Source organism: Microcebus murinus, chromosome 12, assembly GCF_040939455.1.
Source record: "Microcebus murinus isolate Inina chromosome 12, M.murinus_Inina_mat1.0, whole genome shotgun sequence".
Classification (NCBI taxonomy): Eukaryota; Metazoa; Chordata; class Mammalia; order Primates; family Cheirogaleidae; genus Microcebus; species Microcebus murinus.
In genome coordinates this window covers 428,968-456,556 of record NC_134115.1, presented here as the reverse complement: position 1 = coordinate 456,556, position 27,589 = coordinate 428,968, and the positions used below count along the sequence as shown (strand labels likewise).

The 27,589-nt window shown below is 63.7% G+C and overlaps 8 non-coding genes across 8 annotated transcripts; all 8 read right to left on the bottom strand.

Moving 5' to 3' along the window:
- Nucleotides 1-1,484: 1,484 nt before the first annotated feature.
- On the bottom strand, nt 1,485-1,603 carry LOC142874591 (5S ribosomal RNA). Its single transcript, XR_012922268.1, has one exon. It is a non-coding gene; the product is annotated as a 5S ribosomal RNA (ribosomal RNA).
- Nucleotides 1,604-5,086: 3,483 nt separating this feature from the next.
- LOC142874583 (5S ribosomal RNA) lies at nt 5,087-5,205 on the bottom strand. Its single transcript, XR_012922267.1, has one exon. It is a non-coding gene; the product is annotated as a 5S ribosomal RNA (ribosomal RNA).
- A 3,482-nt stretch (nt 5,206-8,687) lies between these two features.
- Nucleotides 8,688-8,806, bottom strand: LOC142874571 (5S ribosomal RNA). The gene has a single exon (XR_012922266.1). It is a non-coding gene; the product is annotated as a 5S ribosomal RNA (ribosomal RNA).
- Nucleotides 8,807-12,318: 3,512 nt separating this feature from the next.
- LOC142874559 (5S ribosomal RNA) lies at nt 12,319-12,437 on the bottom strand. The gene has a single exon (XR_012922265.1). It is a non-coding gene; the product is annotated as a 5S ribosomal RNA (ribosomal RNA).
- Nucleotides 12,438-15,921: 3,484 nt separating this feature from the next.
- Nucleotides 15,922-16,040, bottom strand: LOC142874547 (5S ribosomal RNA). The gene has a single exon (XR_012922264.1). It is a non-coding gene; the product is annotated as a 5S ribosomal RNA (ribosomal RNA).
- Nucleotides 16,041-19,523: 3,483 nt separating this feature from the next.
- On the bottom strand, nt 19,524-19,642 carry LOC142874535 (5S ribosomal RNA). Its single transcript, XR_012922263.1, has one exon. It is a non-coding gene; the product is annotated as a 5S ribosomal RNA (ribosomal RNA).
- A 3,513-nt stretch (nt 19,643-23,155) lies between these two features.
- On the bottom strand, nt 23,156-23,274 carry LOC142874523 (5S ribosomal RNA). Its single transcript, XR_012922262.1, has one exon. It is a non-coding gene; the product is annotated as a 5S ribosomal RNA (ribosomal RNA).
- Nucleotides 23,275-26,748: 3,474 nt separating this feature from the next.
- LOC142874510 (5S ribosomal RNA) lies at nt 26,749-26,867 on the bottom strand. Its single transcript, XR_012922261.1, has one exon. It is a non-coding gene; the product is annotated as a 5S ribosomal RNA (ribosomal RNA).
- Nucleotides 26,868-27,589: the final 722 nt, after the last annotated feature.

Below are 27,589 nucleotides of genomic sequence, written 5' to 3'. Positions count from 1 at the left end.
ACGTCCCCACGAGGAGGCGGTCCCCACCTCCGCGGCTCTCCCCTTGCGGGGGGGGGAAAAGCAGCCACGGGGCCTCAGAGAAGACACCAGGCTGGGCGCCCGCCCCACAGTGGGGGCACGTCCCCCGCAGGCCACTTAGCGACGGCCGCCGGCCGGCGGACGGTTGGGTGGCGCGAGACGCTGCGGCCGCCCTGCTACCGGGTTCCTGGGAGGGCGTCCTGGAACCAGCGTCCACACCAAGCCCTTGGAAGGCCCAGGCGACGGAGGAGCCCCGTCAGGCAGGGGCCGAGGACGGTGACGGCCCGGGCGGGGAGGAGCGTGTCAGGCAGGGGCAGAGGACGGTGACAGGTGACAGGCCGGGCGGGAAGGAGTCAGTCAGGCAGGGGCCGAGGAGGAGACGGGGCTGGGTAAGGGTTAGGGTTAGAGTCAGGGCACAAGTCACAATCGCAAAGACCTGGAAGCGACCCGAGTGCCCATCGACCCACGAGTGCGTAAATGAAATGTGGCGCGTGGACACCACGGAGTGCTATTCAGCTAGGAGGAGCAGCGGTGAGAGGGCACCTCTCGTGGTTCTCCTGGCCAGAGCTGGAACCCGTTCCAGTAAGCCAGGTAGCCCAAGAATGGACACACGAGCACCACGTGCTCGCGCTCACCAGCAAATGGGTACGAACCGACGGACACCCAAGTGGACACAGAGGAATCACCTTCATCGGGTGGGTGTCGGGCGGGTGGGGGGAGGGGATGGGCATACACCTCCATTAGGAATGGGGTGGGTGCGCACCGACTGGGGGATGGGCGCACTTGAGGCTCTGACCCGAGGGGGGAGGCTGGGAGAGGGCAACGTACCCGACCTTAACATTGGTACCCCCACAATACGCTGGAACAACATCAGAGGTTAATGAATAAGAACACAGGGGGGAGGGGGGCACGGGCAACACATGTCACCTTAATACTTGGACTCCCATCATCTGCTTGAAAAGAGAGAGAAAAGAAAATGCAATCATAGAGATAAGAGACACTTTTTAAACATAATGAATCCGAAGAGAAAAGTAAAAGGAGGCCTGTGGGGCAGGTCTGGGTGTGACTCCGGATCCCCCAACATCAGGTGCCACCACCAAAGATTCCTACGTGTAGCCCATAGAACCCCAAAAGCAACGGGACGAGTTCTGGTCACATACTCCCTCAAAATGACATCCTGGCCTTCTTCTGGAACTCCCTCCCCTCTCAGACTCTCAAGGTTTCCTCCAGCGTGTCGGTTCCCACGGAGCAGACCTTTGGTCTGAGACCTGACAGTCCAGAAGCCACGCATGCTGCCGCGTGACGGCGGTGTCGCGGCTTGGGACAAGAGGAGGCCCCACGGTGCGGGCTGGGGCGCCAGGCACCGCGGCGGGCGCTGAGGGTGGGGGTGACCCCCGCCCCGGGCCGCCGCCTCGCTCCCAGAGAGGGGACAGAACAAGAGGCAAAAAAAAAAAAAAAAAAAAAGAAGCCTACGGCACCCGGTATTCCCAGGCGGTCTCCCATCCAAGTACTAACCAGGCCCGACCCTGCTTAGCTTCCGAGACCAGACGAGATCGGGCGCGTTCAGGGTGGTGTGGCCCTAGACGGCGGAGGGCGCCCCTGCCCCGCTCAAGAAGCCGAGCCTCTCTGCGCTTCCCCGCCGCCTCCTCCCGCCCCAGGCCCCGCGCCGGCGCTGACCCGCACCGGGCGGGCGGGTCCGGCGGGCTCCGAGGGACGGGGGTGACAGGCGGGGCGGGGCGGGGCGGGCAGGGAGCGGCGGGCCGGGGTGGGGGGCTGTCTCTCTATACACACACACACACACACACACACACTCACACTCACACTCACTCACTCACACTCACACAAGATGCGCCTCCACGGCTGGACTCGCCAAGGTGGAGACCTTCCAGCCCCCTTCCTCTCCTCGCCTGGCCCACCCCCAGCTCGTGGCCGCCCCCGCCGCCGCCGCCGATTGCGCACGCGCGGGTCGCCCGCCCTTTGACCCCAGGCAGGGGCCGCCCTCCCCGACAACCCCTTTCAGCTGCGCCCCCCACCCTGTGGGTGGGCTGCCGCCTATTCCCCCGGGCCCGGGCTGGGGCACAGCGCATGGGGGAGGGGAGCGAGTGTATGGGGCGTCTCTCTCTCTCTCTTGGGATGTGTCCCATGGGTGGGGTGGCGTGGTTAGTGGGGCGCTGAAGAAATCAGTCCCCTCCATCTCCTACCTCTGGAAAACGCCCAAGCCCTTGGAGAACTGCCGGCAACGCGACCGTGGGGGCCGGGACCCTCCTCTGTGTCCTCCTGTGGCCCAGTCCAAGGGGCCTGGGCCTGGCCGGGGCTGCATTGGACCCCGACCCCCCTGGCGTGTGGACTCGCTAAAAATCGGCGATTAGATATTGGATTCCAGCTTCATTGAGGACATTTCACTAATGAGTGCACCGGAAAGAGTTTCCTAATCCATCTGTGAGGGTGGCAACTGAAAGAGAATTTTAAAGCTGACAGAATAGGCGAGGAAAGGCATAGGAGATTTCCACACCCAGTAAGGAAGCCTTTCCCGAAATGGAAGAAAGAAACGAGCAAACAGAGACACCGGTAGCCCGCCGGGATCAGAGTCTGCCCCCGAGAGAAAGTACCCTGACCAGGTTCACCCGTGGGTGGGTGGCGAGCTAGCGGCATTCAGAAGAGCGAGGCCCGCAGTCTGTGCAGAAGACACCTGCACTTGGGTGTGTGTGGCGGCACGATTCACAAGCAGCTCCAGATGTTAAGCCAAGGAGAAGCCAGGGAGTTCCCAACGCCCCAGGTGTCCTCAGCCCACGACTGGCTGCTGGGGGAATGCGAAGCCCGGCTCCTTGTCTCAGAGCGGGACAACCAGGAGGTGTGACGTACACCCCGGGGTTCCCAGGAGGATCAGGCTGAAGCTGGGACTTGGCCTCAAAGTGTCCCCTCGCACGGCCACCCCCTTCCCCTTCCTGCTCCTCTACTCCTGGTGCCCCTCCATCCAGGGGCCAGACCTTAAAGAGTCACCCGCAAGAGAATCCTGGTCCCAAAGGAGCCTTCTGGGGGACCCGTGCTGAGAGAGGTTGTGGGCATGGCCCGCTGGGGCTCTGCCCGACCCAGGGCTGAGAGATGCAACCTCCCAGCTCTGGGTCCCTGCAGGGGAAGCGTTGGCAAGCACAGGGCCAGTCCTCCAAAGGCCCAGGTGCAGGGAGCCCAGGCCAAGCAGCCTGTGGAAGAAGCCACCCCGGGAACACGACTGCAGGCCACGGCCCTACCCACCTCCTCCTCCTCCTCCTCCTCCTGCTCCTCCACCCCCCCCGACCTCCCACCCCCACCCCCGACATGGCGCAGGGCTCAGAGACACCTCAGACACTTGCTACCCAAAGTGCAAAGGGCATCAGTTGCTCCTCCAAACCCCCCCCCCCCGCCCAGCAGACCGCGTTGTCCAGCCAGCCCCCGGGCCTCCCTGGGGTGCCCAGCACAAAAGTGCAGACAACCACCAGACTCTCAATCTCAGTTTTCGGATGTTTTTGCCACTCTAAGGACCCGCAGGCCAGCTGGGCCTTCTGGCAGGACAGAGAGCCCCGGAATCCGACGTGGAGAGCTGGGTGTACGTCCCCACGAGGAGGCGGTCCCCACCTCCGCGGCTCTCCCCTTGCGGGGGGGGAAAAGCAGCCACGGGGCCTCAGAGAAGACACCAGGCTGGGCGCCCGCCCCACAGTGGGAGCACGTCCCCCGCAGGCCACTTAGCGACGGCCGCCGGCCGGCGGACGGTTGGGTGGCGCGAGACGCTGCGGCCGCCCTGCTACCGGGTTCCTGGGAGGGCGTCCTGGAACCAGCGTCCACACCAAGCCCTTGGAAGGCCCAGGCGACGGAGGAGCCCCGTCAGGCAGGGGCCGAGGACGGTGACGGCCCGGGCGGGGAGGAGCGTGTCAGGCAGGGGTAGAGGACGGTGACAGGTGACAGGCCGGGCGGGAAGGAGTCAGTCAGGCAGGGGCCGAGGAGGAGACGGGGCTGGGTAAGGGTTAGGGTTAGAGTCAGGGCACAAGTCACAATCGCAAAGACCTGGAAGCGACCCGAGTGCCCATCGACCCACGAGTGCGTAAATGAAATGTGGCGCGTGGACACCACGGAGTGCTATTCAGCTAGGAGGAGCAGCGGTGAGAGGGCACCTCTCGTGGTTCTCCTGGCCAGAGCTGGAACCCGTTCCAGTAAGCCAGGTAGCCCAAGAATGGACACACGAGCACCACGTGCTCGCGCTCACCAGCAAATGGGTACGAACCGACGGACACCCAAGTGGACACAGAGGAATCACCTTCATCGGGTGGGTGTCGGGCGGGTGGGGGGAGGGGATGGGCATACACCTCCATTAGGAATGGGGTGGGTGCGCACCGACTGGGGGATGGGCGCACTTGAGGCTCTGACCCGAGGGGGGAGGCTGGGAGAGGGCAACGTACCCGACCTTAACATTGGTACCCCCACAATACGCTGGAACAACATCAGAGGTTAATGAATAAGAACACAGGGGGGAGGGGGGCACGGGCAACACATGTCACCTTAATACTTGGACTCCCATCATCTGCTTGAAAAGAGAGAGAAAAGAAAATGCAATCATAGAGATAAGAGACACTTTTTAAACATAATGAATCCGAAGAGAAAAGTAAAAGGAGGCCTGTGGGGCAGGTCTGGGTGTGACTCCGGATCCCCCAACATCAGGTGCCACCACCAAAGATTCCTACGTGTAGCCCATAGAACCCCAAAAGCAACGGGACGAGTTCTGGTCACATACTCCCTCAAAATGACATCCTGGCCTTCTTCTGGAACTCCCTCCCCTCTCAGACTCTCAAGGTTTCCTCCAGCGTGTCGGTTCCCACGGAGCAGACCTTTGGTCTGAGACCTGACAGTCCAGAAGCCACGCATGCTGCCGCGTGACGGCGGTGTCGCGGCTTGGGACAAGAGGAGGCCCCACGGTGCGGGCTGGGGCGCCAGGCACCGCGGCGGGCGCTGAGGGTGGGGGTGACCCCCGCCCCGGGCCGCCGCCTCGCTCCCAGAGAGGGGACAGAACAAGAGGCAAAAAAAAAAAAAAAAAAAAAGAAGCCTACGGCACCCGGTATTCCCAGGCGGTCTCCCATCCAAGTACTAACCAGGCCCGACCCTGCTTAGCTTCCGAGACCAGACGAGATCGGGCGCGTTCAGGGTGGTGTGGCCCTAGACGGCGGAGGGCGCCCCTGCCCCGCTCAAGAAGCCGAGCCTCTCTGCGCTTCCCCGCCGCCTCCTCCCGCCCCAGGCCCCGCGCCGGCGCTGACCCGCACCGGGCGGGCGGGTCCGGCGGGCTCCGAGGGACGGGGGTGACAGGCGGGGCGGGGCGGGGCGGGCAGGGAGCGGCGGGCCGGGGTGGGGGGCTGTCTCTCTATACACACACACACACACACACACACACTCACACTCACACTCACTCACTCACACTCACACAAGATGCGCCTCCACGGCTGGACTCGCCAAGGTGGAGACCTTCCAGCCCCCTTCCTCTCCTCGCCTGGCCCACCCCCAGCTCGTGGCCGCCCCCGCCGCCGCCGCCGATTGCGCACGCGCGGGTCGCCCGCCCTTTGACCCCAGGCAGGGGCCGCCCTCCCCGACAACCCCTTTCAGCTGCGCCCCCCACCCTGTGGGTGGGCTGCCGCCTATTCCCCCGGGCCCGGGCTGGGGCACAGCGCATGGGGGAGGGGAGCGAGTGTATGGGGCGTCTCTCTCTCTCTCTTGGGATGTGTCCCATGGGTGGGGTGGCGTGGTTAGTGGGGCGCTGAAGAAATCAGTCCCCTCCATCTCCTACCTCTGGAAAACGCCCAAGCCCTTGGAGAACTGCCGGCAACGCGACCGTGGGGGCCGGGACCCTCCTCTGTGTCCTCCTGTGGCCCAGTCCAAGGGGCCTGGGCCTGGCCGGGGCTGCATTGGACCCCGACCACCCTGGCGTGTGGACTCGCTAAAAATCGGCGATTAGATATTGGATTCCAGCTTCATTGAGGTCATTTCACTAATGAGTGCACCGGAAAGAGTTTCCTAATCCATCTGTGAGGGTGGCAACTGAAAGAGAATTTTAAAGCTGACAGAATAGGCGAGGAAAGGCATAGGAGATTTCCACACCCAGTAAGGAAGCCTTTCCCGAAATGGAAGAAAGAAACGAGCAAACAGAGACACCGGTAGCCCGCCAGGATCAGAGTCTGCCCCCGAGAGAAAGTACCCTGACCAGGTTCACCCGTGGGTGGGTGGCGAGCTAGCGGCATTCAGAAGAGCGAGGCCCGCAGTCTGTGCAGAAGACACCTGCACTCGGGTGTGTGTGGCGGCACGATTCACAAGCAGCTCCAGATGTTAAGCCAAGGAGAAGCCAGGGAGTTCCCAACGCCCCAGGTGTCCTCAGCCCACGACTGGCTGCTGGGGGAATGCGAAGCCCGGCTCCTTGTCTCAGAGCGGGACAACCAGGAGGTGTGACGTACACCCCGGGGTTCCCAGGAGGATCAGGCTGAAGCTGGGACTTGGCCTCAAAGTGTCCCCTCGCACGGCCACCCCCTTCCCCTTCCTGCTCCTCTACTCCTGGTGCCCCTCCATCCAGGGGCCAGACCTTAAAGAGTCACCCGCAAGAGAATCCTGGTCCCAAAGGAGCCTTCTGGGGGACCCGTGCTGAGAGAGGTTGTGGGCATGGCCCGCTGGGGCTCTGCCCGACCCAGGGCTGAGAGATGCAACCTCCCAGCTCTGGGTCCCTGCAGGGGAAGCGTTGGCAAGCACAGGGCCAGTCCTCCAAAGGCCCAGGTGCAGGGAGCCCAGGCCAAGCAGCCTGTGGAAGAAGCCACCCCTGGAACACGACTGCAGGCCACGGCCCTTCCCACCTCCTCCTCCTCCTCCTCCTCCTGCTCCTCCACCCCCCCCCCGACCTCCCACCCCCACCCCCGACATGGCGCAGGGCTCAGAGACACCTCAGACACTTGCTACCCAAAGTGCAAAGGGCATCAGTTGCTCCTCCAAACCCCCCCCCCGCCCAGCAGACCGCGTTGTCCAGCCAGCCCCCGGGCCTCCCTGGGGTGCCCAGCACAAAAGTGCAGACAACCACCAGACCCTCAATCTCAGTTTTCGGATGTTTTTGCCACTCTAAGGACCCGCAGGCCAGCTGGGCCTTCTGGCAGGACAGAGAGCCCCGGAATCCGACGTGGAGAGCTGGGTGTACGTCCCCACGAGGAGGCGGTCCCCACCTCCGCGGCTCTCCCCTTGCGGGGGGGGAAAAGCAGCCACGGGGCCTCAGAGAAGACACCAGGCTGGGCGCCTGCCCCACAGTGGGAGCACGTCCCCCGCAGGCCACTTAGCGACGGCCGCCGGCCGGCGGACGGTTGGGTGGCGCGAGACGCTGCGGCCGCCCTGCTACCGGGTTCCTGGGAGGGCGTCCTGGAACCAGCGTCCACACCAAGCCCTTGGAAGGCCCAGGCGACGGAGGAGCCCCGTCAGGCAGGGGCCGAGGACGGTGACGGCCCGGGCGGGGAGGAGCGTGTCAGGCAGGGGTAGAGGACGGTGACAGGTGACAGGCCGGGCGGGAAGGAGTCAGTCAGGCAGGGGCCGAGGAGGAGACGGGGCTGGGTAAGGGTTAGGGTTAGAGTCAGGGCACAAGTCACAATCGCAAAGACCTGGAAGCGACCCGAGTGCCCATCGACCCACGAGTGCGTAAATGAAATGTGGCGCGTGGACACCACGGAGTGCTATTCAGCTAGGAGGAGCAGCGGTGAGAGGGCACCTCTCGTGGTTCTCCTGGCCAGAGCTGGAACCCGTTCCAGTAAGCCAGGTAGCCCAAGAATGGACACACGAGCACCACGTGCTCGCGCTCACCAGCAAATGGGTACGAACCGACGGACACCCAAGTGGACACAGAGGAATCACCTTCATCGGGTGGGTGTCGGGCGGGTGGGGGGAGGGGATGGGCATACACCTCCATTAGGAATGGGGTGGGTGCGCACCGACTGGGGGATGGGCGCACTTGAGGCTCTGACCCGAGGGGGGAGGCTGGGAGAGGGCAACGTACCCGACCTTAACATTGGTACCCCCACAATACGCTGGAACAACATCAGAGGTTAATGAATAAGAACACAGGGGGGAGGGGGGCACGGGCAACACATGTCACCTTAATACTTGGACTCCCATCATCTGCTTGAAAAGAGAGAGAAAAGAAAATGCAATCATAGAGATAAGAGACACTTTTTAAACATAATGAATCCGAAGAGAAAAGTAAAAGGAGGCCTGTGGGGCAGGTCTGGGTGTGACTCCGGATCCCCCAACATCAGGTGCCACCACCAAAGATTCCTACGTGTAGCCCATAGAACCCCAAAAGCAACGGGACGAGTTCTGGTCACATACTCCCTCAAAATGACATCCTGGCCTTCTTCTGGAACTCCCTCCCCTCTCAGACTCTCAAGGTTTCCTCCAGCGTGTCGGTTCCCACGGAGCAGACCTTTGGTCTGAGACCTGACAGTCCAGAAGCCACGCATGCTGCCGCGTGACGGCGGTGTCGTGGCTTGGGACAAGAGGAGGCCCCACGGTGCGGGCTGGGGCGCCAGGCACCGCGGCGGGCGCTGAGGGTGGGGGTGACCCCCGCCCCGGGCCGCCGCCTCGCTCCCAGAGAGGGGACAGAACAAGAGGCAAAAAAAAAAAAAAAAAAAAGAAGCCTACGGCACCCGGTATTCCCAGGCGGTCTCCCATCCAAGTACTAACCAGGCCCGACCCTGCTTAGCTTCCGAGACCAGACGAGATCGGGCGCGTTCAGGGTGGTGTGGCCCTAGACGGCGGAGGGCGCCCCTGCCCCGCTCAAGAAGCCGAGCCTCTCTGCGCTTCCCCGCCGCCTCCTCCCGCCCCAGGCCCCGCGCCGGCGCTGACCCGCACCGGGCGGGCCTGTTGAGTTCACCGGCCGGGTCCGGCGGGCTCCGAGGGACGGGGGTGACAGGCGGGGCGGGGCGGGGCGGGCAGGGAGCGGCGGGCCGGGGTGGGGGGCTGTCTCTCTATACACACACACACACACACACACACACACACACACACTCACACTCACACTCACTCACTCACACTCACACAAGATGCGCCTCCACGGCTGGACTCGCCAAGGTGGAGACCTTCCAGCCCCCTTCCTCTCCTCGCCTGGCCCACCCCCAGCTCGTGGCCGCCCCCGCCGCCGCCGCCGATTGCGCACGCGCGGGTCGCCCGCCCTTTGACCCCAGGCAGGGGCCGCCCTCCCCGACAACCCCTTTCAGCTGCGCCCCCCACCCTGTGGGTGGGCTGCCGCCTATTCCCCCGGGCCCGGGCTGGGGCACAGCGCATGGGGGAGGGGAGCGAGTGTATGGGGCGTCTCTCTCTCTCTCTTGGGATGTGTCCCATGGGTGGGGTGGCGTGGTTAGTGGGGCGCTGAAGAAATCAGTCCCCTCCATCTCCTACCTCTGGAAAACGCCCAAGCCCTTGGAGAACTGCCGGCAACGCGACCGTGGGGGCCGGGACCCTCCTCTGTGTCCTCCTGTGGCCCAGTCCAAGGGGCCTGGGCCTGGCCGGGGCTGCATTGGACCCCGACCACCCTGGCGTGTGGACTCGCTAAAAATCGGCGATTAGATATTGGATTCCAGCTTCATTGAGGTCATTTCACTAATGAGTGCACCGGAAAGAGTTTCCTAATCCATCTGTGAGGGTGGCAACTGAAAGAGAATTTTAAAGCTGACAGAATAGGCGAGGAAAGGCATAGGAGATTTCCACACCCAGTAAGGAAGCCTTTCCCGAAATGGAAGAAAGAAACGAGCAAACAGAGACACCGGTAGCCCGCCAGGATCAGAGTCTGCCCCCGAGAGAAAGTACCCTGACCAGGTTCACCCGTGGGTGGGTGGCGAGCTAGCGGCATTCAGAAGAGCGAGGCCCGCAGTCTGTGCAGAAGACACCTGCACTCGGGTGTGTGTGGCGGCACGATTCACAAGCAGCTCCAGATGTTAAGCCAAGGAGAAGCCAGGGAGTTCCCAACGCCCCAGGTGTCCTCAGCCCACGACTGGCTGCTGGGGGAATGCGAAGCCCGGCTCCTTGTCTCAGAGCGGGACAACCAGGAGGTGTGACGTACACCCCGGGGTTCCCAGGAGGATCAGGCTGAAGCTGGGACTTGGCCTCAAAGTGTCCCCTCGCACGGCCACCCCCTTCCCCTTCCTGCTCCTCTACTCCTGGTGCCCCTCCATCCAGGGGCCAGACCTTAAAGAGTCACCCGCAAGAGAATCCTGGTCCCAAAGGAGCCTTCTGGGGGACCCGTGCTGAGAGAGGTTGTGGGCATGGCCCGCTGGGGCTCTGCCCGACCCAGGGCTGAGAGATGCAACCTCCCAGCTCTGGGTCCCTGCAGGGGAAGCGTTGGCAAGCACAGGGCCAGTCCTCCAAAGGCCCAGGTGCAGGGAGCCCAGGCCAAGCAGCCTGTGGAAGAAGCCACCCCGGGAACACGACTGCAGGCCACGGCCCTTCCCACCTCCTCCTCCTCCTCCTCCTCCTGCTCCTCCACCCCTTCCCCGACCTCCCACCCCCACCCCCGACATGGCGCAGGGCTCAGAGACACCTCAGACACTTGCTACCCAAAGTGCAAAGGGCATGAGTTGCTCCTCCAAACCCCCCCCCCGCCCAGCAGACCGCGTTGTCCAGCCAGCCCCCGGGCCTCCCTGGGGTGCCCAGCACAAAAGTGCAGACAACCACCGGACCCTCAATCTCAGTTTTCGGATGTTTTTGCCACTCTAAGGACCCGCAGGCCAGCTGGGCCTTCTGGCAGGACAGAGAGCCCCGGAATCCGACGTGGAGAGCTGGGTGTACGTCCCCACGAGGAGGCGGTCCCCACCTCCGCGGCTCTCCCCTTGCGGGGGGGGGAAAAGCAGCCACGGGGCCTCAGAGAAGACACCAGGCTGGGCGCCCGCCCCACAGTGGGGGCACGTCCCCCGCAGGCCACTTAGCGACGGCCGCCGGCCGGCGGACGGTTGGGTGGCGCGAGACGCTGCGGCCGCCCTGCTACCGGGTTCCTGGGAGGGCGTCCTGGAACCAGCGTCCACACCAAGCCCTTGGAAGGCCCAGGCGACGGAGGAGCCCCGTCAGGCAGGGGCCGAGGACGGTGACGGCCCGGGCGGGGAGGAGCGTGTCAGGCAGGGGCAGAGGACGGTGACAGGTGACAGGCCGGGCGGGAAGGAGTCAGTCAGGCAGGGGCCGAGGAGGAGACGGGGCTGGGTAAGGGTTAGGGTTAGAGTCAGGGCACAAGTCACAATCGCAAAGACCTGGAAGCGACCCGAGTGCCCATCGACCCACGAGTGCGTAAATGAAATGTGGCGCGTGGACACCACGGAGTGCTATTCAGCTAGGAGGAGCAGCGGTGAGAGGGCACCTCTCGTGGTTCTCCTGGCCAGAGCTGGAACCCGTTCCAGTAAGCCAGGTAGCCCAAGAATGGACACACGAGCACCACGTGCTCGCGCTCACCAGCAAATGGGTACGAACCGACGGACACCCAAGTGGACACAGAGGAATCACCTTCATCGGGTGGGTGTCGGGCGGGTGGGGGGAGGGGATGGGCATACACCTCCATTAGGAATGGGGTGGGTGCGCACCGACTGGGGGATGGGCGCACTTGAGGCTCTGACCCGAGGGGGGAGGCTGGGAGAGGGCAACGTACCCGACCTTAACATTGGTACCCCCACAATACGCTGGAACAACATCAGAGGTTAATGAATAAGAACACAGGGGGGAGGGGGGCACGGGCAACACATGTCACCTTAATACTTGGACTCCCATCATCTGCTTGAAAAGAGAGAGAAAAGAAAATGCAATCATAGAGATAAGAGACACTTTTTAAACATAATGAATCCGAAGAGAAAAGTAAAAGGAGGCCTGTGGGGCAGGTCTGGGTGTGACTCCGGATCCCCCAACATCAGGTGCCACCACCAAAGATTCCTACGTGTAGCCCATAGAACCCCAAAAGCAACGGGACGAGTTCTGGTCACATACTCCCTCAAAATGACATCCTGGCCTTCTTCTGGAACTCCCTCCCCTCTCAGACTCTCAAGGTTTCCTCCAGCGTGTCGGTTCCCACGGAGCAGACCTTTGGTCTGAGACCTGACAGTCCAGAAGCCACGCATGCTGCCGCGTGACGGCGGTGTCGCGGCTTGGGACAAGAGGAGGCCCCACGGTGCGGGCTGGGGCGCCAGGCACCGCGGCGGGCGCTGAGGGTGGGGGTGACCCCCGCCCCGGGCCGCCGCCTCGCTCCCAGAGAGGGGACAGAACAAGAGGCAAAAAAAAAAAAAAAAAAAAAGAAGCCTACGGCACCCGGTATTCCCAGGCGGTCTCCCATCCAAGTACTAACCAGGCCCGACCCTGCTTAGCTTCCGAGACCAGACGAGATCGGGCGCGTTCAGGGTGGTGTGGCCCTAGACGGCGGAGGGCGCCCCTGCCCCGCTCAAGAAGCCGAGCCTCTCTGCGCTTCCCCGCCGCCTCCTCCCGCCCCAGGCCCCGCGCCGGCGCTGACCCGCACCGGGCGGGCGGGTCCGGCGGGCTCCGAGGGACGGGGGTGACAGGCGGGGCGGGGCGGGGCGGGCAGGGAGCGGCGGGCCGGGGTGGGGGGCTGTCTCTCTATACACACACACACACACACACACACACTCACACTCACACTCACTCACTCACACTCACACAAGATGCGCCTCCACGGCTGGACTCGCCAAGGTGGAGACCTTCCAGCCCCCTTCCTCTCCTCGCCTGGCCCACCCCCAGCTCGTGGCCGCCCCCGCCGCCGCCGCCGATTGCGCACGCGCGGGTCGCCCGCCCTTTGACCCCAGGCAGGGGCCGCCCTCCCCGACAACCCCTTTCAGCTGCGCCCCCCACCCTGTGGGTGGGCTGCCGCCTATTCCCCCGGGCCCGGGCTGGGGCACAGCGCATGGGGGAGGGGAGCGAGTGTATGGGGCGTCTCTCTCTCTCTCTTGGGATGTGTCCCATGGGTGGGGTGGCGTGGTTAGTGGGGCGCTGAAGAAATCAGTCCCCTCCATCTCCTACCTCTGGAAAACGCCCAAGCCCTTGGAGAACTGCCGGCAACGCGACCGTGGGGGCCGGGACCCTCCTCTGTGTCCTCCTGTGGCCCAGTCCAAGGGGCCTGGGCCTGGCCGGGGCTGCATTGGACCCCGACCCCCCTGGCGTGTGGACTCGCTAAAAATCGGCGATTAGATATTGGATTCCAGCTTCATTGAGGACATTTCACTAATGAGTGCACCGGAAAGAGTTTCCTAATCCATCTGTGAGGGTGGCAACTGAAAGAGAATTTTAAAGCTGACAGAATAGGCGAGGAAAGGCATAGGAGATTTCCACACCCAGTAAGGAAGCCTTTCCCGAAATGGAAGAAAGAAACGAGCAAACAGAGACACCGGTAGCCCGCCGGGATCAGAGTCTGCCCCCGAGAGAAAGTACCCTGACCAGGTTCACCCGTGGGTGGGTGGCGAGCTAGCGGCATTCAGAAGAGCGAGGCCCGCAGTCTGTGCAGAAGACACCTGCACTTGGGTGTGTGTGGCGGCACGATTCACAAGCAGCTCCAGATGTTAAGCCAAGGAGAAGCCAGGGAGTTCCCAACGCCCCAGGTGTCCTCAGCCCACGACTGGCTGCTGGGGGAATGCGAAGCCCGGCTCCTTGTCTCAGAGCGGGACAACCAGGAGGTGTGACGTACACCCCGGGGTTCCCAGGAGGATCAGGCTGAAGCTGGGACTTGGCCTCAAAGTGTCCCCTCGCACGGCCACCCCCTTCCCCTTCCTGCTCCTCTACTCCTGGTGCCCCTCCATCCAGGGGCCAGACCTTAAAGAGTCACCCGCAAGAGAATCCTGGTCCCAAAGGAGCCTTCTGGGGGACCCGTGCTGAGAGAGGTTGTGGGCATGGCCCGCTGGGGCTCTGCCCGACCCAGGGCTGAGAGATGCAACCTCCCAGCTCTGGGTCCCTGCAGGGGAAGCGTTGGCAAGCACAGGGCCAGTCCTCCAAAGGCCCAGGTGCAGGGAGCCCAGGCCAAGCAGCCTGTGGAAGAAGCCACCCCGGGAACACGACTGCAGGCCACGGCCCTACCCACCTCCTCCTCCTCCTCCTCCTCCTGCTCCTCCACCCCCCCCCGACCTCCCACCCCCACCCCCGACATGGCGCAGGGCTCAGAGACACCTCAGACACTTGCTACCCAAAGTGCAAAGGGCATCAGTTGCTCCTCCAAACCCCCCCCCCCCGCCCAGCAGACCGCGTTGTCCAGCCAGCCCCCGGGCCTCCCTGGGGTGCCCAGCACAAAAGTGCAGACAACCACCAGACTCTCAATCTCAGTTTTCGGATGTTTTTGCCACTCTAAGGACCCGCAGGCCAGCTGGGCCTTCTGGCAGGACAGAGAGCCCCGGAATCCGACGTGGAGAGCTGGGTGTACGTCCCCACGAGGAGGCGGTCCCCACCTCCGCGGCTCTCCCCTTGCGGGGGGGGAAAAGCAGCCACGGGGCCTCAGAGAAGACACCAGGCTGGGCGCCCGCCCCACAGTGGGAGCACGTCCCCCGCAGGCCACTTAGCGACGGCCGCCGGCCGGCGGACGGTTGGGTGGCGCGAGACGCTGCGGCCGCCCTGCTACCGGGTTCCTGGGAGGGCGTCCTGGAACCAGCGTCCACACCAAGCCCTTGGAAGGCCCAGGCGACGGAGGAGCCCCGTCAGGCAGGGGCCGAGGACGGTGACGGCCCGGGCGGGGAGGAGCGTGTCAGGCAGGGGTAGAGGACGGTGACAGGTGACAGGCCGGGCGGGAAGGAGTCAGTCAGGCAGGGGCCGAGGAGGAGACGGGGCTGGGTAAGGGTTAGGGTTAGAGTCAGGGCACAAGTCACAATCGCAAAGACCTGGAAGCGACCCGAGTGCCCATCGACCCACGAGTGCGTAAATGAAATGTGGCGCGTGGACACCACGGAGTGCTATTCAGCTAGGAGGAGCAGCGGTGAGAGGGCACCTCTCGTGGTTCTCCTGGCCAGAGCTGGAACCCGTTCCAGTAAGCCAGGTAGCCCAAGAATGGACACACGAGCACCACGTGCTCGCGCTCACCAGCAAATGGGTACGAACCGACGGACACCCAAGTGGACACAGAGGAATCACCTTCATCGGGTGGGTGTCGGGCGGGTGGGGGGAGGGGATGGGCATACACCTCCATTAGGAATGGGGTGGGTGCGCACCGACTGGGGGATGGGCGCACTTGAGGCTCTGACCCGAGGGGGGAGGCTGGGAGAGGGCAACGTACCCGACCTTAACATTGGTACCCCCACAATACGCTGGAACAACATCAGAGGTTAATGAATAAGAACACAGGGGGGAGGGGGGCACGGGCAACACATGTCACCTTAATACTTGGACTCCCATCATCTGCTTGAAAAGAGAGAGAAAAGAAAATGCAATCATAGAGATAAGAGACACTTTTTAAACATAATGAATCCGAAGAGAAAAGTAAAAGGAGGCCTGTGGGGCAGGTCTGGGTGTGACTCCGGATCCCCCAACATCAGGTGCCACCACCAAAGATTCCTACGTGTAGCCCATAGAACCCCAAAAGCAACGGGACGAGTTCTGGTCACATACTCCCTCAAAATGACATCCTGGCCTTCTTCTGGAACTCCCTCCCCTCTCAGACTCTCAAGGTTTCCTCCAGCGTGTCGGTTCCCACGGAGCAGACCTTTGGTCTGAGACCTGACAGTCCAGAAGCCACGCATGCTGCCGCGTGACGGCGGTGTCGCGGCTTGGGACAAGAGGAGGCCCCACGGTGCGGGCTGGGGCGCCAGGCACCGCGGCGGGCGCTGAGGGTGGGGGTGACCCCCGCCCCGGGCCGCCGCCTCGCTCCCAGAGAGGGGACAGAACAAGAGGCAAAAAAAAAAAAAAAAAAAAAGAAGCCTACGGCACCCGGTATTCCCAGGCGGTCTCCCATCCAAGTACTAACCAGGCCCGACCCTGCTTAGCTTCCGAGACCAGACGAGATCGGGCGCGTTCAGGGTGGTGTGGCCCTAGACGGCGGAGGGCGCCCCTGCCCCGCTCAAGAAGCCGAGCCTCTCTGCGCTTCCCCGCCGCCTCCTCCCGCCCCAGGCCCCGCGCCGGCGCTGACCCGCACCGGGCGGGCGGGTCCGGCGGGCTCCGAGGGACGGGGGTGACAGGCGGGGCGGGGCGGGGCGGGCAGGGAGCGGCGGGCCGGGGTGGGGGGCTGTCTCTCTATACACACACACACACACACACACACACTCACACTCACACTCACTCACTCACACTCACACAAGATGCGCCTCCACGGCTGGACTCGCCAAGGTGGAGACCTTCCAGCCCCCTTCCTCTCCTCGCCTGGCCCACCCCCAGCTCGTGGCCGCCCCCGCCGCCGCCGCCGATTGCGCACGCGCGGGTCGCCCGCCCTTTGACCCCAGGCAGGGGCCGCCCTCCCCGACAACCCCTTTCAGCTGCGCCCCCCACCCTGTGGGTGGGCTGCCGCCTATTCCCCCGGGCCCGGGCTGGGGCACAGCGCATGGGGGAGGGGAGCGAGTGTATGGGGCGTCTCTCTCTCTCTCTTGGGATGTGTCCCATGGGTGGGGTGGCGTGGTTAGTGGGGCGCTGAAGAAATCAGTCCCCTCCATCTCCTACCTCTGGAAAACGCCCAAGCCCTTGGAGAACTGCCGGCAACGCGACCGTGGGGGCCGGGACCCTCCTCTGTGTCCTCCTGTGGCCCAGTCCAAGGGGCCTGGGCCTGGCCGGGGCTGCATTGGACCCCGACCACCCTGGCGTGTGGACTCGCTAAAAATCGGCGATTAGATATTGGATTCCAGCTTCATTGAGGTCATTTCACTAATGAGTGCACCGGAAAGAGTTTCCTAATCCATCTGTGAGGGTGGCAACTGAAAGAGAATTTTAAAGCTGACAGAATAGGCGAGGAAAGGCATAGGAGATTTCCACACCCAGTAAGGAAGCCTTTCCCGAAATGGAAGAAAGAAACGAGCAAACAGAGACACCGGTAGCCCGCCAGGATCAGAGTCTGCCCCCGAGAGAAAGTACCCTGACCAGGTTCACCCGTGGGTGGGTGGCGAGCTAGCGGCATTCAGAAGAGCGAGGCCCGCAGTCTGTGCAGAAGACACCTGCACTCGGGTGTGTGTGGCGGCACGATTCACAAGCAGCTCCAGATGTTAAGCCAAGGAGAAGCCAGGGAGTTCCCAACGCCCCAGGTGTCCTCAGCCCACGACTGGCTGCTGGGGGAATGCGAAGCCCGGCTCCTTGTCTCAGAGCGGGACAACCAGGAGGTGTGACGTACACCCCGGGGTTCCCAGGAGGATCAGGCTGAAGCTGGGACTTGGCCTCAAAGTGTCCCCTCGCACGGCCACCCCCTTCCCCTTCCTGCTCCTCTACTCCTGGTGCCCCTCCATCCAGGGGCCAGACCTTAAAGAGTCACCCGCAAGAGAATCCTGGTCCCAAAGGAGCCTTCTGGGGGACCCGTGCTGAGAGAGGTTGTGGGCATGGCCCGCTGGGGCTCTGCCCGACCCAGGGCTGAGAGATGCAACCTCCCAGCTCTGGGTCCCTGCAGGGGAAGCGTTGGCAAGCACAGGGCCAGTCCTCCAAAGGCCCAGGTGCAGGGAGCCCAGGCCAAGCAGCCTGTGGAAGAAGCCACCCCTGGAACACGACTGCAGGCCACGGCCCTTCCCACCTCCTCCTCCTCCTCCTCCTCCTGCTCCTCCACCCCCCCCCCGACCTCCCACCCCCACCCCCGACATGGCGCAGGGCTCAGAGACACCTCAGACACTTGCTACCCAAAGTGCAAAGGGCATCAGTTGCTCCTCCAAACCCCCCCCCCGCCCAGCAGACCGCGTTGTCCAGCCAGCCCCCGGGCCTCCCTGGGGTGCCCAGCACAAAAGTGCAGACAACCACCAGACCCTCAATCTCAGTTTTCGGATGTTTTTGCCACTCTAAGGACCCGCAGGCCAGCTGGGCCTTCTGGCAGGACAGAGAGCCCCGGAATCCGACGTGGAGAGCTGGGTGTACGTCCCCACGAGGAGGCGGTCCCCACCTCCGCGGCTCTCCCCTTGCGGGGGGGGAAAAGCAGCCACGGGGCCTCAGAGAAGACACCAGGCTGGGCGCCTGCCCCACAGTGGGAGCACGTCCCCCGCAGGCCACTTAGCGACGGCCGCCGGCCGGCGGACGGTTGGGTGGCGCGAGACGCTGCGGCCGCCCTGCTACCGGGTTCCTGGGAGGGCGTCCTGGAACCAGCGTCCACACCAAGCCCTTGGAAGGCCCAGGCGACGGAGGAGCCCCGTCAGGCAGGGGCCGAGGACGGTGACGGCCCGGGCGGGGAGGAGCGTGTCAGGCAGGGGTAGAGGACGGTGACAGGTGACAGGCCGGGCGGGAAGGAGTCAGTCAGGCAGGGGCCGAGGAGGAGACGGGGCTGGGTAAGGGTTAGGGTTAGAGTCAGGGCACAAGTCACAATCGCAAAGACCTGGAAGCGACCCGAGTGCCCATCGACCCACGAGTGCGTAAATGAAATGTGGCGCGTGGACACCACGGAGTGCTATTCAGCTAGGAGGAGCAGCGGTGAGAGGGCACCTCTCGTGGTTCTCCTGGCCAGAGCTGGAACCCGTTCCAGTAAGCCAGGTAGCCCAAGAATGGACACACGAGCACCACGTGCTCGCGCTCACCAGCAAATGGGTACGAACCGACGGACACCCAAGTGGACACAGAGGAATCACCTTCATCGGGTGGGTGTCGGGCGGGTGGGGGGAGGGGATGGGCATACACCTCCATTAGGAATGGGGTGGGTGCGCACCGACTGGGGGATGGGCGCACTTGAGGCTCTGACCCGAGGGGGGAGGCTGGGAGAGGGCAACGTACCCGACCTTAACATTGGTACCCCCACAATACGCTGGAACAACATCAGAGGTTAATGAATAAGAACACAGGGGGGAGGGGGGCACGGGCAACACATGTCACCTTAATACTTGGACTCCCATCATCTGCTTGAAAAGAGAGAGAAAAGAAAATGCAATCATAGAGATAAGAGACACTTTTTAAACATAATGAATCCGAAGAGAAAAGTAAAAGGAGGCCTGTGGGGCAGGTCTGGGTGTGACTCCGGATCCCCCAACATCAGGTGCCACCACCAAAGATTCCTACGTGTAGCCCATAGAACCCCAAAAGCAACGGGACGAGTTCTGGTCACATACTCCCTCAAAATGACATCCTGGCCTTCTTCTGGAACTCCCTCCCCTCTCAGACTCTCAAGGTTTCCTCCAGCGTGTCGGTTCCCACGGAGCAGACCTTTGGTCTGAGACCTGACAGTCCAGAAGCCACGCATGCTGCCGCGTGACGGCGGTGTCGTGGCTTGGGACAAGAGGAGGCCCCACGGTGCGGGCTGGGGCGCCAGGCACCGCGGCGGGCGCTGAGGGTGGGGGTGACCCCCGCCCCGGGCCGCCGCCTCGCTCCCAGAGAGGGGACAGAACAAGAGGCAAAAAAAAAAAAAAAAAAAAAGAAGCCTACGGCACCCGGTATTCCCAGGCGGTCTCCCATCCAAGTACTAACCAGGCCCGACCCTGCTTAGCTTCCGAGACCAGACGAGATCGGGCGCGTTCAGGGTGGTGTGGCCCTAGACAGCGGAGGGCGCCCCTGCCCCGCTCAAGAAGCCGAGCCTCTCTGCGCTTCCCCGCCGCCTCCTCCCGCCCCAGGCCCCGCGCCGGCGCTGACCCGCACCGGGCGGGCCTGTTGAGTTCACCGGCCGGGTCCGGCGGGCTCCGAGGGACGGGGGTGACAGGCGGGGCGGGGCGGGGCGGGCAGGGAGCGGCGGGCCGGGGTGGGGGGCTGTCTCTCTATACACACACACACACACACACACACACACACACACACTCACACTCACACTCACTCACTCACACTCACACAAGATGCGCCTCCACGGCTGGACTCGCCAAGGTGGAGACCTTCCAGCCCCCTTCCTCTCCTCGCCTGGCCCACCCCCAGCTCGTGGCCGCCCCCGCCGCCGCCGCCGATTGCGCACGCGCGGGTCGCCCGCCCTTTGACCCCAGGCAGGGGCCGCCCTCCCCGACAACCCCTTTCAGCTGCGCCCCCCACCCTGTGGGTGGGCTGCCGCCTATTCCCCCGGGCCCGGGCTGGGGCACAGCGCATGGGGGAGGGGAGCGAGTGTATGGGGCGTCTCTCTCTCTCTCTTGGGATGTGTCCCATGGGTGGGGTGGCGTGGTTAGTGGGGCGCTGAAGAAATCAGTCCCCTCCATCTCCTACCTCTGGAAAACGCCCAAGCCCTTGGAGAACTGCCGGCAACGCGACCGTGGGGGCCGGGACCCTCCTCTGTGTCCTCCTGTGGCCCAGTCCAAGGGGCCTGGGCCTGGCCGGGGCTGCATTGGACCCCGACCACCCTGGCGTGTGGACTCGCTAAAAATCGGCGATTAGATATTGGATTCCAGCTTCATTGAGGTCATTTCACTAATGAGTGCACCGGAAAGAGTTTCCTAATCCATCTGTGAGGGTGGCAACTGAAAGAGAATTTTAAAGCTGACAGAATAGGCGAGGAAAGGCATAGGAGATTTCCACACCCAGTAAGGAAGCCTTTCCCGAAATGGAAGAAAGAAACGAGCAAACAGAGACACCGGTAGCCCGCCAGGATCAGAGTCTGCCCCCGAGAGAAAGTACCCTGACCAGGTTCACCCGTGGGTGGGTGGCGAGCTAGCGGCATTCAGAAGAGCGAGGCCCGCAGTCTGTGCAGAAGACACCTGCACTCGGGTGTGTGTGGCGGCACGATTCACAAGCAGCTCCAGATGTTAAGCCAAGGAGAAGCCAGGGAGTTCCCAACGCCCCAGGTGTCCTCAGCCCACGACTGGCTGCTGGGGGAATGCGAAGCCCGGCTCCTTGTCTCAGAGCGGGACAACCAGGAGGTGTGACGTACACCCCGGGGTTCCCAGGAGGATCAGGCTGAAGCTGGGACTTGGCCTCAAAGTGTCCCCTCGCACGGCCACCCCCTTCCCCTTCCTGCTCCTCTACTCCTGGTGCCCCTCCATCCAGGGGCCAGACCTTAAAGAGTCACCCGCAAGAGAATCCTGGTCCCAAAGGAGCCTTCTGGGGGACCCGTGCTGAGAGAGGTTGTGGGCATGGCCCGCTGGGGCTCTGCCCGACCCAGGGCTGAGAGATGCAACCTCCCAGCTCTGGGTCCCTGCAGGGGAAGCGTTGGCAAGCACAGGGCCAGTCCTCCAAAGGCCCAGGTGCAGGGAGCCCAGGCCAAGCAGCCTGTGGAAGAAGCCACCCCGGGAACACGACTGCAGGCCACGGCCCTTCCCACCTCCTCCTCCTCCTCCTCCTCCTGCTCCTCCACCCCTTCCCCGACCTCCCACCCCCACCCCCGACATGGCGCAGGGCTCAGAGACACCTCAGACACTTGCTACCCAAAGTGCAAAGGGCATGAGTTGCTCCTCCAAACCCCCCCCCCGCCCAGCAGACCGCGTTGTCCAGCCAGCCCCCGGGCCTCCCTGGGGTGCCCAGCACAAAAGTGCAGACAACCACCGGACCCTCAATCTCAGTTTTCGGATGTTTTTGCCACTCTAAGGACCCGCAGGCCAGCTGGGCCTTCTGGCAGGACAGAGAGCCCCGGAATCCGACGTGGAGAGCTGGGTGTACGTCCCCACGAGGAGGCGGTCCCCACCTCCGCGGCTCTCCCCTTGCGGGGGGGGGAAAAGCAGCCACGGGGCCTCAGAGAAGACACCAGGCTGGGCGCCCGCCCCACAGTGGGGGCACGTCCCCCGCAGGCCACTTAGCGACGGCCGCCGGCCGGCGGACGGTTGGGTGGCGCGAGACGCTGCGGCCGCCCTGCTACCGGGTTCCTGGGAGGGCGTCCTGGAACCAGCGTCCACACCAAGCCCTTGGAAGGCCCAGGCGACGGAGGAGCCCCGTCAGGCAGGGGCCGAGGACGGTGACGGCCCGGGCGGGGAGGAGCGTGTCAGGCAGGGGCAGAGGACGGTGACAGGTGACAGGCCGGGCGGGAAGGAGTCAGTCAGGCAGGGGCCGAGGAGGAGACGGGGCTGGGTAAGGGTTAGGGTTAGAGTCAGGGCACAAGTCACAATCGCAAAGACCTGGAAGCGACCCGAGTGCCCATCGACCCACGAGTGCGTAAATGAAATGTGGCGCGTGGACACCACGGAGTGCTATTCAGCTAGGAGGAGCAGCGGTGAGAGGGCACCTCTCGTGGTTCTCCTGGCCAGAGCTGGAACCCGTTCCAGTAAGCCAGGTAGCCCAAGAATGGACACACGAGCACCACGTGCTCGCGCTCACCAGCAAATGGGTACGAACCGACGGACACCCAAGTGGACACAGAGGAATCACCTTCATCGGGTGGGTGTCGGGCGGGTGGGGGGAGGGGATGGGCATACACCTCCATTAGGAATGGGGTGGGTGCGCACCGACTGGGGGATGGGCGCACTTGAGGCTCTGACCCGAGGGGGGAGGCTGGGAGAGGGCAACGTACCCGACCTTAACATTGGTACCCCCACAATACGCTGGAACAACATCAGAGGTTAATGAATAAGAACACAGGGGGGAGGGGGGCACGGGCAACACATGTCACCTTAATACTTGGACTCCCATCATCTGCTTGAAAAGAGAGAGAAAAGAAAATGCAATCATAGAGATAAGAGACACTTTTTAAACATAATGAATCCGAAGAGAAAAGTAAAAGGAGGCCTGTGGGGCAGGTCTGGGTGTGACTCCGGATCCCCCAACATCAGGTGCCACCACCAAAGATTCCTACGTGTAGCCCATAGAACCCCAAAAGCAACGGGACGAGTTCTGGTCACATACTCCCTCAAAATGACATCCTGGCCTTCTTCTGGAACTCCCTCCCCTCTCAGACTCTCAAGGTTTCCTCCAGCGTGTCGGTTCCCACGGAGCAGACCTTTGGTCTGAGACCTGACAGTCCAGAAGCCACGCATGCTGCCGCGTGACGGCGGTGTCGCGGCTTGGGACAAGAGGAGGCCCCACGGTGCGGGCTGGGGCGCCAGGCACCGCGGCGGGCGCTGAGGGTGGGGGTGACCCCCGCCCCGGGCCGCCGCCTCGCTCCCAGAGAGGGGACAGAACAAGAGGCAAAAAAAAAAAAAAAAAAAAAAGAAGCCTACGGCACCCGGTATTCCCAGGCGGTCTCCCATCCAAGTACTAACCAGGCCCGACCCTGCTTAGCTTCCGAGACCAGACGAGATCGGGCGCGTTCAGGGTGGTGTGGCCCTAGACGGCGGAGGGCGCCCCTGCCCCGCTCAAGAAGCCGAGCCTCTCTGCGCTTCCCCGCCGCCTCCTCCCGCCCCAGGCCCCGCGCCGGCGCTGACCCGCACCGGGCGGGCGGGTCCGGCGGGCTCCGAGGGACGGGGGTGACAGGCGGGGCGGGGCGGGGCGGGCAGGGAGCGGCGGGCCGGGGTGGGGGGCTGTCTCTCTATACACACACACACACACACACACACACTCACACTCACACTCACTCACTCACACTCACACAAGATGCGCCTCCACGGCTGGACTCGCCAAGGTGGAGACCTTCCAGCCCCCTTCCTCTCCTCGCCTGGCCCACCCCCAGCTCGTGGCCGCCCCCGCCGCCGCCGCCGATTGCGCACGCGCGGGTCGCCCGCCCTTTGACCCCAGGCAGGGGCCGCCCTCCCCGACAACCCCTTTCAGCTGCGCCCCCCACCCTGTGGGTGGGCTGCCGCCTATTCCCCCGGGCCCGGGCTGGGGCACAGCGCATGGGGGAGGGGAGCGAGTGTATGGGGCGTCTCTCTCTCTCTCTTGGGATGTGTCCCATGGGTGGGGTGGCGTGGTTAGTGGGGCGCTGAAGAAATCAGTCCCCTCCATCTCCTACCTCTGGAAAACGCCCAAGCCCTTGGAGAACTGCCGGCAACGCGACCGTGGGGGCCGGGACCCTCCTCTGTGTCCTCCTGTGGCCCATTCCAAGGGGCCTGGGCCTGGCCGGGGCTGCATTGGACCCCGACCCCCCTGGCGTGTGGACTCGCTAAAAATCGGCGATTAGATATTGGATTCCAGCTTCATTGAGGTCATTTCACTAATGAGTGCACCGGAAAGAGTTTCCTAATCCATCTGTGAGGGTGGCAACTGAAAGAGAATTTTAAAGCTGACAGAATAGGCGAGGAAAGGCATAGGAGATTTCCACACCCAGTAAGGAAGCCTTTCCCGAAATGGAAGAAAGAAACGAGCAAACAGAGACACCGGTAGCCCGCCAGGATCAGAGTCTGCCCCCGAGAGAAAGTACCCTGACCAGGTTCACCCGTGGGTGGGTGGCGAGCTAGCGGCATTCAGAAGAGCGAGGCCCGCAGTCTGTGCAGAAGACACCTGCACTCGGGTGTGTGTGGCGGCACGATTCACAAGCAGCTCCAGATGTTAAGCCAAGGAGAAGCCAGGGAGTTCCCAACGCCCCAGGTGTCCTCAGCCCACGACTGGCTGCTGGGGGAATGCGAAGCCCGGCTCCTTGTCTCAGAGCGGGACAACCAGGAGGTGTGACGTACACCCCGGGGTTCCCAGGAGGATCAGGCTGAAGCTGGGACTTGGCCTGAAAGTGTCCCCTCGCACGGCCACCCCTTCCCCTTCCTGCTCCTCTACTCCTGGTGCCCCTCCATCCAGGGGCCAGACCTTAAAGAGTCACCCGCAAGAGAATCCTGGTCCCAAAGGAGCCTTCTGGGGGACCCGTGCTGAGAGAGGTTGTGGGCATGGCCCGCTGGGGCTCTGCCCGACCCAGGGCTGAGAGATGCAACCTCCCAGCTCTGGGTCCCTGCAGGGGAAGCGTTGGCAAGCACAGGGCCAGTCCTCCAAAGGCCCAGGTGCAGGGAGCCCAGGCCAAGCAGCCTGTGGAAGAAGCCACCCCGGGAACACGACTGCAGGCCACGGCCCTTCCCACCTCCTCCTCCTCCTGCTCCTCCACCCCCCCCCCGACCTCCCACCCCCACCCCCGACATGGCGCAGGGCTCAGAGACACCTCAGACACTTGCTACCCAAAGTGCAAAGGGCATCAGTTGCTCCTCCAAACCCCCCCCCCGCCCAGCAGACCGCGTTGTCCAGCCAGCCCCCGGGCCTCCCTGGGGTGCCCAGCACAAAAGTGCAGACAACCACCGGACCCTCAATCTCAGTTTTCGGATGTTTTTGCCACTCTAAGGACCCGCAGGCCAGCTGGGCCTTCTGGCAGGACAGAGAGCCCCGGAATCCGACGTGGAGAGCTGGGTGTACGTCCCCACGAGGAGGCGGTCCCCACCTCCGCGGCTCTCCCCTTGCGGGGGGGGGAAAAGCAGCCACGGGGCCTCAGAGAAGACACCAGGCTGGGCGCCCGCCCCACAGTGGGGGCACGTCCCCCGCAGGCCACTTAGCGACGGCCGCCGGCCGGCGGACGGTTGGGTGGCGCGAGACGCTGCGGCCGCCCTGCTACCGGGTTCCTGGGAGGGCGTCCTGGAACCAGCGTCCACACCAAGCCCTTGGAAGGCCCAGGCGACGGAGGAGCCCCGTCAGGCAGGGGCCGAGGACGGTGACGGCCCGGGCGGGGAGGAGCGTGTCAGGCAGGGGCAGAGGACGGTGACAGGTGACAGGCCGGGCGGGAAGGAGTCAGTCAGGCAGGGGCCGAGGAGGAGACGGGGCTGGGTAAGGGTTAGGGTTAGAGTCAGGGCACAAGTCACAATCGCAAAGACCTGGAAGCGACCCGAGTGCCCATCGACCCACGAGTGCGTAAATGAAATGTGGCGCGTGGACACCACGGAGTGCTATTCAGCTAGGAGGAGCAGCGGTGAGAGGGCACCTCTCGTGGTTCTCCTGGCCAGAGCTGGAACCCGTTCCAGTAAGCCAGGTAGCCCAAGAATGGACACACGAGCACCACGTGCTCGCGCTCACCAGCAAATGGGTACGAACCGACGGACACCCAAGTGGACACAGAGGAATCACCTTCATCGGGTGGGTGTCGGGCGGGTGGGGGGAGGGGATGGGCATACACCTCCATTAGGAATGGGGTGGGTGCGCACCGACTGGGGGATGGGCGCACTTGAGGCTCTGACCCGAGGGGGGAGGCTGGGAGAGGGCAACGTACCCGACCTTAACATTGGTACCCCCACAATACGCTGGAACAACATCAGAGGTTAATGAATAAGAACACAGGGGGGAGGGGGGCACGGGCAACACATGTCACCTTAATACTTGGACTCCCATCATCTGCTTGAAAAGAGAGAGAAAAGAAAATGCAATCATAGAGATAAGAGACACTTTTTAAACATAATGAATCCGAAGAGAAAAGTAAAAGGAGGCCTGTGGGGCAGGTCTGGGTGTGACTCCGGATCCCCCAACATCAGGTGCCACCACCAAAGATTCCTACGTGTAGCCCATAGAACCCCAAAAGCAACGGGACGAGTTCTGGTCACATACTCCCTCAAAATGACATCCTGGCCTTCTTCTGGAACTCCCTCCCCTCTCAGACTCTCAAGGTTTCCTCCAGCGTGTCGGTTCCCACGGAGCAGACCTTTGGTCTGAGACCTGACAGTCCAGAAGCCACGCATGCTGCCGCGTGACGGCGGTGTCGCGGCTTGGGACAAGAGGAGGCCCCACGGTGCGGGCTGGGGCGCCAGGCACCGCGGCGGGCGCTGAGGGTGGGGGTGACCCCCGCCCCGGGCCGCCGCCTCGCTCCCAGAGAGGGGACAGAACAAGAGGCAAAAAAAAAAAAAAAAAAAAAGAAGCCTACGGCACCCGGTATTCCCAGGCGGTCTCCCATCCAAGTACTAACCAGGCCCGACCCTGCTTAGCTTCCGAGACCAGACGAGATCGGGCGCGTTCAGGGTGGTGTGGCCCTAGACGGCGGAGGGCGCCCCTGCCCCGCTCAAGAAGCCGAGCCTCTCTGCGCTTCCCCGCCGCCTCCTCCCGCCCCAGGCCCCGCGCCGGCGCTGACCCGCACCGGGCGGGCCTGTTGAGTTCACCGGCCGGGTCCGGCGGGCTCCGAGGGACGGGGGTGACAGGCGGGGCGGGGCGGGGCGGGCAGGGAGCGGCGGGCCGGGGTGGGGGGCTGTCTCTCTATACACACACACACACACACACACACACTCACACTCACACTCACTCACTCACACTCACACAAGATGCGCCTCCACGGCTGGACTCGCCAAGGTGGAGACCTTCCAGCCCCCTTCCTCTCCTCGCCTGGCCCACCCCCAGCTCGTGGCCGCCCCCGCCGCCGCCGCCGATTGCGCACGCGCGGGTCGCCCGCCCTTTGACCCCAGGCAGGGGCCGCCCTCCCCGACAACCCCTTTCAGCTGCGCCCCCCACCCTGTGGGTGGGCTGCCGCCTATTCCCCCGGGCCCGGGCTGGGGCACAGCGCATGGGGGAGGGGAGCGAGTGTATGGGGCGTCTCTCTCTCTCTCTTGGGATGTGTCCCATGGGTGGGGTGGCGTGGTTAGTGGGGCGCTGAAGAAATCAGTCCCCTCCATCTCCTACCTCTGGAAAACGCCCAAGCCCTTGGAGAACTGCCGGCAACGCGACCGTGGGGGCCGGGACCCTCCTCTGTGTCCTCCTGTGGCCCATT